The 8,740-nt window shown below is 40.2% G+C and overlaps 1 pseudogene; it reads right to left on the reverse strand.

Annotated features, from left to right (window-relative positions):
- Positions 1-2,164: 2,164 nt before the first annotated feature.
- LOC103732274 lies at positions 2,165-2,985 on the reverse strand (annotated as a pseudogene).
- Positions 2,986-8,740: the final 5,755 nt, after the last annotated feature.

The raw sequence follows: 8,740 nt of genomic DNA on the forward strand, positions 1-8,740 counted from the left end.
TATAACTGTATTAATTCATCTATATACCTAAAATTTTATAGCCAATTTTGAAAGAGATGCATCTTAGCTCTGGAAATTGTTACTGAATATGTCAATGCTGTTGTATTGAAGTGTTTCTTCTAATTACGTAGTTATTAAATAAATAATTTTAAAAAAACCAGAGGGAACCTTATTAATCAAACAATCTGACAAATTATACATACAACTAGCTCAAGGAATATAATGAATGTCTAGGCAAGGTTTATCTGAGAACATTTGGTCTTTACCCAAGCTTTATCTACACAGTACATGGTAATTAAAAGTACCAGACCGGGCCAGGCATGGTGGTGCATGCCTGTAATCCAAGCACTTGGGAGGAAGAGGCAGGTGGATCTCTGTGAGTTCAAGGCCTGCCTGGTCTACACAGTGAGTTCCAGGTCAGCTGGGGCTACAGGGAGACCCTGTCTCAAAAAGACCAAAAAAAAAAAAAAAAAAAACCAAAAACCTACCAGACTGGTGAAACTAACCTTCTTGGGTGTTTATCAGACATACTTTGAGGCCTATACTAATTTGGTCAGAGGGACATAAGTGACAGTTTTTGCTCCTTGCCCTCCTAGATTGACTAAGTTCCAGGGGACTCTGAGCATCTCTCAAAAATGTCCTGTAACTGTGGTGAATCACCTGTCTTCTTGATCAAGGAGGCCATGGAGACCTCACCATTGAACAAGTGTCCAGTCTATAAAGAGGAGGGTCAATTCAAAGGAAACATCTCATTCATGCTTCCAAGTGAAGCCAGACATGATCGAGCAGGACCTTTGACTTATCTTCATATAGATGGAACTGGTAAAAGAAAGGAGCCAGGCACTCCTCCCAAGCCCATATGACTCCTGAGGAACATTTCCTCAAATGACCTTAAGAGTAAAAATAAATTGATTTATCTGGGCCTATTTTATGGTCTTAAACACTTAAAAGGAAAGTATAACCAAAGATTAAAAGGATTAGTACAATTTTTTAAGAGTCCATGTGTATAGCTACAGGCTACATAACAAGAAACAATGCCAGACAGGAGATACCTTCCTTTGAATTGTTGGCCAGGGTGGCCCAAGAGACTCCCAGACAGTAACCCAGCATAGAACTAGGAAAATGGACAGCAGACCCCAACCTTACCTAAAGGAATATTGGAAACTGATTGCTGCTAGATGAGGACAAGCTGGTCTTCCTAAAACAAGGTTCTCTAGTTAGGCTGACTCGATTCAGTGGATGGACAAGCACTGGGGAATGGACAGTGGACAGTAACAGGGATGACAGAGTATATGGGCTCCAGCGGGGGCGGGGAGCTATGGGAGGGTGCCATTTGGGATGTGGGTATATAGAAGAATAAGATTGTTTGTGATGTTCTTTATGAAATACGCACACAAAAATCAACAATTTTAAAAAATGAGTTATATTTGAGGAAGAAAAATTTGCTTGATGTCAATTAGTAGAGGTGATAAACATTACCATTGAAATCCACCTGATGACTTTATATCCATGGTCAGGTGCCAAGGATCTCAGAAAGTAACCGAGTGTGACGAGTAATAATCAGATACATAGAGATGAGAGATGCATGTGCAAACATCTATGTGTTAGTAGCATTAAAAATTAATTTTTCTGTAGGAAACAGTATAGTTTAAAATGAAATGGAGATATTTTTTAGAGGTTAAAACCTCATTCAATTTTATGTCTTATAGGCTTTATATGAGTTCAATATTATATGACTATATTAATTCAACTGTGAACCTAAAAATTTACAGCCACTTTTGAAAGAGATACATCTTTGCTCTGGAAATTATTATTGAATATGTTAATGCTGTAATGAAATGCTTCTTTTAATCATGTGGTTAGTAAATAAACAATTAAAAATGCTGAGTTTATTTCACATGTATATTTTTGTCTCTCCACCATTACTGTGTCTGATCACCACTACAGCTGATCATAACATTCCATACGCACTTAAAACCAAGTAAATGGTGGCGTTCCATCCTTAGAAACTAAACAGGCATTTTAGACAACACATTCTTGGCAATGAAACCTGGACATCTATCAAACACGGTAGGGGAAGCTCTCACTTTGCATTATAAAAAGGACAACCAGGTATCATCTTTTACAGAAATGAAGTAAGATGGAATATTTCAAACGGTTTGAACTATTTTCTTAAAGAGACTTCCTCCACGGCCAGAGATCTTGAATAGCCTCCTGGTCAGTCGTTCGGAAGCAATTCTTGATAAACTTGGCTTCCACTTTGGGTTGAGAACTGCCTTATCTATACTTGTTTGCATTTTTGTATTAATATCTTCTACAGAACTATGTCCTTTTTGGTGTTTTAGGAGGGTTTTCCTGTTTTTTGAAAGATTCTTGACCTTTTGATCTTGGTGTTGATGGTTTTATGTCTTTTCCATTCTGGTTTGATTTTTGTGCATTTTTGGCTGGAGTGTCTTGGATAGATTTCTTCACTGGAGATTTTCCTTCAGTTTCCTCATCATCAGAATCATCATCTTCATCAACTTCATCAGCAAGTTTACTTTTTTTCTGTGGAACCTTGCTAAGACCTCCCGGGGCAGACCACTTTCCAGGTATACTTAAGAGTTTTACATCCTCCTCCTCTTCATCTTCTGACTCTGCATCTTCCTCCACAGCTACTAGGTGCTGTCCACTAATGTGCGCAGGGCCTGCAACGCACTTCAACCTTAAGACAACAGGGGTGTAATTTCAAATCCCCCAAGGGAAACTTGGTTGTACGGACAGTTTCAAAGTTGCCAGTGTTACTTTAGTTGGACTGCCTTCATAATTCATTGCCTCTGCCTCAACAATGTGTAACTCATCTTTTGCATCAGCTCCTAAACTGACCGTTCTTAATGATAGCTGGTGTTCATTTTCATCAATATCTACCTTAAAGTGATAGCTTTTGTCAGCCTTCAGTTCACAGCTGAAAAGATAGTTCTGAGGACTCACAGGGCCCATGTCCATCTCACCAGGGCCTACAACGTATGTTAATCATATCCTCCCCCACCCTCCTTCTCCAATTCCCCTCAGGTTCCCTCCCCCCACCAAAACATCTCTCCCAAATTCATGTTCTCTTTATTTTTATTTATTTATTTTTAATCAACTGAGTCCAATTAGTCCTGCCCATATATGCACAAAGAAAACTGATTCTCCCTCACTAACTGTACACTATCATGAGTTCCTCAACTCTGGGTGGAGCCTTGGTAGCTCCTCCCCCATCAGTGCTGGAATTTTTAACTGGTTTGCTCTTATTCAGGTAACCATAGCTGCTGCCAATTCGTGTGTGCAACAGCTGTGTCATGCACTGAAGACAGTATCACAAAGCATTCCCTCACCAACCTCAGGTTCTTACTTTCCCCTCCCCACCGCTTCATCCATGATGTTTCCTGAGCCTTGGGGCAAGGGGAGGAGGTAGAGGACAGGTAACTATAGATGTCTGAGTACACTCAGCACTTTGAACAGTCAGTTCTCTGTACTAACCACTACCCATTGCAGTAAAACGCTTCTCTACCAAGATTGAGAGCAGCAGAAATCTATGGATCAAACATATTTAGTAAGCTATTTGACATCATGACCACTTAGCAAAACAACACAGTAGGCTCCTTCCTAGGCCTATGACCCCTGACACCCATGGGTTTTGACCATGTTTATAGTACCAGGCATGAATTCCCTCCTATGGAGCAGGCCTCAAATTCAATCAAGAGAACAATTGGTTAACCCCATAAACTGTCTTGCTGCTATCACATTAGTGGGCATATGTTGGCTGGTATGTTGGAATTGTAGCATGCAGGGTTTCCTGAGCATATATACGCAAAGGATTTTATGTCTTGCTACAGAGGTTCTTGCATGTCCATATTCATTTCTGCTTTATTCACAACAGCTAAGAAACAGAATCAACCTAGATTTCCATAAGCAGATGAATTGATAATGAAAATGTGGTACAAATACAAAACAGAATATTTTTTACCTGTAAACATGAAATTGTGAAATTTTAAGGTAAATGAATGGAACTGGAAAAAAATCATACCAAATCAGGCCAACCAGGCCAAAAAGACAGATGCCGCATGCTCTCTCTCATATGTGTATCGTAAATTCAGATCTTTTGTGTGTTTAACCTGGAGTACATATGGAAATCAGGAAACTAGAATCTTGTCATGAAGGGTGCATTAAATAGAAAGAAAGAGTACTGGGGAACAGAAAGAGTCAAAGAGCTGGATTGAGGGTGATGGAGAAATGAGGAGGTAGGGAAGGGGTAAGCAAAATAGCGTGTCCTTGAAAAAGTCACAGCAGCCCCAGAGGCGCCCAAAACAGTGCAGGCTGTTGATGCTGCTCTTGATTGTTCTCCATAGGTACATGGTCTCTATTGCTGAAGACACCACACTCTTTGTTTGCAGGACATAGAGAAATCAGTCATGAACTGGCCTGGAAAGTCTCTCTTTGTTGGCCAGCTTTCAAATGCTGGAAGGTGCTGTGCAGGCTGGTGGGGGGGGCAGTGGTGAAGGGCGGGCATCATCAGTACACAAACATTCTATGGCTGGTGGGATTGTAAGTGCATCTCCTGTCTCTTCTCTGTTTCTTCCTTTCTCTCTTACTCCCTTTTCATATTTATTTCCTTCTTTTTAAAAGTGTATTTTCTGGTGTTTCTTTAAGATGAGCAAAATGAACTACTTCAATGCCTGGCAAGCATGAAGCAAGAGAATGCATACATTTTTACACATTGGGGATAGGCGTTAGTACTAGAAGACAGATTACATTCCTTCAACAAATTGGTGTGAGTCAGGTGCTGTTCTAGGCATCAACAAGAGAGTAATGACTGAGATGGATGAGATCGTGGATCTGTTTAAGGTTGTGAGAGACAAACAATAGCCAAGTATAATTTTAAGTAGCACTAAATGTTACAAACAAGAGAACGAACTGGGTAATAGATAATGATCTGGTATGTAGATATGAAAGTTAAGGATAATACTTAATGCAGTTAATATCTCAGTTGAGCTCTAAATGTTAAGAAGCAGCCAGATTTGGTAGGATCCGGCAAAGAGAATTTCAAGAATTAAAATGAACAGTTAGCAATAAGGCATAGAAATAGGCATGCTTTTGGCAAAGTCATGGAACAGAGAAGGCCTGTGAGCCTGGTGCACTGAAATAGATGGGTGATACACTATGAGATATAATCAGGGATGTATAGAAGTCCTACAACATGTGGAACACAATGTACTGTGGCTTTAAAAAAATAAAAGCAAAAGTTGGAGTCTTGGGAAGATTTTCATCTTCACGACAGTATGATCTGGGACAAACTCAAAGGATGTCAGTATCCTGATCTGAATCAGAATCATCAGAGGGCCTGTTCAAACACAGATGGCTGGTTCCTACACTCAGAGTTTTTGGCTCAATATTTCAGAATTCGTATTTCTACTAGTTTCCCAGGTAACATGGATAACATAGATGCTGCTGGCCCAGGGACCACCATTTGTGAATCACTCGTCTTATGCAAGGTGAAGGTGGTTGTGGAGACACAGGAAAAAAACAAAAAGATTGGCTTAGTGGTATGACGTGAAGAGAGTGAAAGGAAAGGCCAAGAAGCTCCTAAAACCAGACTTGTGCTAAGAACAAGTGACTGTGAGTGCTCAGCCCTGAATGGGACATTTTTATTAACTCCTCCTCCACCAATGATGGAGGAACATCTCGGAAAGGAGGCAGAAGGAATGTGAGAGCTGGAGAATAGGGAGGAGTGCTGTGAAATGCTGTCTTCTGGACAGGACACGGCTGTCACACGTTGAATTCACAGCATCTGTGATTACCTGCACAAGATCTGCACAAGATGAAAACAGCCAAAACATTGGCATAAATGGGGTGTTGGCATAAATGGGGTGATGCTCTCTAGGCCTCCTCCTAGCTGAGGAGCTACTGGCAGTGGATACCTGCTGGGGGAGGGAGAATCATTTTTTTGAGGGTGTGGCCATCGGTAGGTTTCCCATGTTCTATATGATGGCCCTGTGCCCATATATGGGCCACACTAACTGAACTCAGTAGAGTAAGAAAACATGAATGGGGAGGGGCGTGTTAAGAGTGATCTGGGGGAAGTTGGAGGTAGGAAATGGGGGAGATGTGATCATATTTTGTTATATACATGTCTGAAATTCTCAAGAATAAAAAATACTAAAATTTGGACTTGACTTTCAAGGGACATGGTGATACAATTGCTGAGATAGAGAAGACAGGGTGGGCATGAGGGAGAGAAATGCATGTTGGGAAGTTAAATCAAGAGGCAAGATGCTGGTGTAGTAGAGGAGAATCTGCTGTTATCAGTTTATGGATGAGCCTGAATGAGAACACACAAAAATAAAGCAGTGTGGAAACACAGCTCCAAAAAAAGCTCTGCAGCACACCACCCTTATCAGCAATTTGGCAGGAGAGGACAAAGAAACCCGAGGAGTGGCCCACATAGTCAGAGAGGCAGCAGGAGTGCCGAGGGCCGACCAGTGCTGGCAGGGAGAGAGTGGTCCAGGAAGGAGGAAGATGATGTCCCAGAAATGCCCACAGTATCTGGCAACCAGAAAGTCCTTGGTCGTTTTGACAAAGTTATTTACAGTGATCTGAGAGTGTCAGAAGCTTGTGTCAATTGGGTTGGGAAGTTCAAGAGACAGGAGAAGGCAGAGGTAGAAAACACAGTGATTCATCAGTCTGGCTTTGGAGAAGCAGAGAGTAGTGAGATGGTGGAGACAGCCCCGTGGAGGAATGGGACTCACTCCTTTAGGAGGGCTTTTATAGTGATTTCTACTGTGCATTGGGCAGGTAGAAAACAACACTGGGGACTGATTCCAACACAAACCATGTTCTTGAGCATGGGAAGTTGTCTGGAGCAGCAGATGGTAGAGTTTCTAGCTGTGACAAGAGCTAGGAGAGAATAGGCTTAGCCTTTCAGGCTGCCCACCCAGAAACATGCCTGTACCACCTACCAGGATGGCACTGAACGTACAACATTAACCACCAATATCTTTGTTAAAGAAATTAAGACCCCTTCAGAAGAACTTAGTTGGTTAAAGATAGAAACGTGGAACACATAGAATATCATTCATTAAATGAATCAAAATAAATTGAATTTTATACATATTCAGTGATTTTTTTGGAAGCAATAGGTAAACTTGTTTTGATGCACAATAAAATAAGAAAATTTTTAGTGACACAGAGGAAAATAAGATTCTTTTGTGTGTCATATTAATAATCAGGGTAGTTAGCAGGGGTTATATAATTGTTTTTCAAATTCTTTCATCTCAAGGAAGAATTTTATTTTTTAAAAACCATACTAGTGTGTTTTATTTTTGAACTCTTCAATGATTTGTGATTTCATTAGTTAATCTGGGAACAGATTTTAAACATCTAATCAAGGTAGGGAGAATTATGCACTTTAACTTAAAATATTCTGATACTCAATTTGGTATTCAGGATAAACCAAATGGCCTGGGATTCAGATATTTTATAAGTTCCATGTTTTTATACTATTAGCCATCTGCTTAGGCAGCAGACAGGTTGAAAATCCAGGAATATGTGTACATCAAATATTCATGGACACCAAATAGAAGTTACTCTTTAAGAAAAAAATATCAGCACTTCTAGATAAGTGACAACACAAAAATCTTCTCCATTTTGTCTTCAGACTTGTGGGGACCATTCTATGCCATTCACTTCGCTTTCTATATAGTCCATCTATGGTGATGGTTTTTGACTGCTCTGCTCAAAATATTGCCTGTCCTCTTTCTCCAGGAAGCCATTGAGAGCGAGGGGGACATTTACAGTTAAATGTAATTTCTATTCATGAGATCACTCTGTCTTTCTTAGTCCCTCCTTTTAGATCTTTTGTGTGTGACAGGTTCAGTGGTTCAGTGTTGATAGGCTGAAGTGTTTATTTAAACCTCTGGCATCTGTAAAAACCCAAGCAGAATTTTTGACAGCAGACTTTCTTGGAAGTTTGCTGGCACCCTTGGCTTATTTTATATTGATGATCCTGGGCAAATTGTCTGCTGGCATTTTGTCCTTTCTGCTTTGAGCCCTCGCAGTAAAGGAGATATGGGAGTACTGAGTAAACATCTGCATTTTGTGAAGGAAAGAACTGTATCTTTCCTGTTGGGTTTTTTCAGTGATTGTTCAAGGACAAAATAACTACTGGTATTTCAGATTGAGATACTGAACTGTTAATGTTTGTTAATTTGAGTATCAATTACCTTAATCATTCAAATTAAAAGGCATTTTTTAATCTCAGAAACATTGCTTTATATTGGTCTGTTTTTCTGTTAAGTGCTCACTTGGGGATGTTAAATGTTTATTAGGTCTTGAGATCATCGGTAAGCATTGGATGGGGATCTATTCATGGAAAACTAGATGCTTAGCCAACTCAAAAGCAAGCATTCTCTCTGCAGACACCTCCTTCTCCAATCCTCCAAGACAGGTACCATCTTCTATCCCTCCATAATACTAGAGTAATTATGCAGCAAATATTTATGCACAATTTTGTCATCCCAGTATTATAGCAAAGCCAGAAATTATAATTATAACCCTTCCAATGACATCCAGCAGTGATTATTAATTTCCTAGCAACATGCATGCTGATTCGGTAGGTGTTAGTTGATCCAGGAAGGCTTTGCAGAACTTGGCCCTCAGCTACAAAATGAGTCTAAGTCTGTTCCATCTGTATCTTGCCTTTCTTGGGTGCCCAAGGTTCTTG

Source organism: Nannospalax galili, unplaced genomic scaffold (assembly GCF_000622305.1).
Source record: "Nannospalax galili isolate Female #2095 unplaced genomic scaffold, S.galili_v1.0 scaffold1095, whole genome shotgun sequence".
Lineage (NCBI taxonomy): Eukaryota > Metazoa > Chordata > Mammalia > Rodentia > Spalacidae > Nannospalax > Nannospalax galili.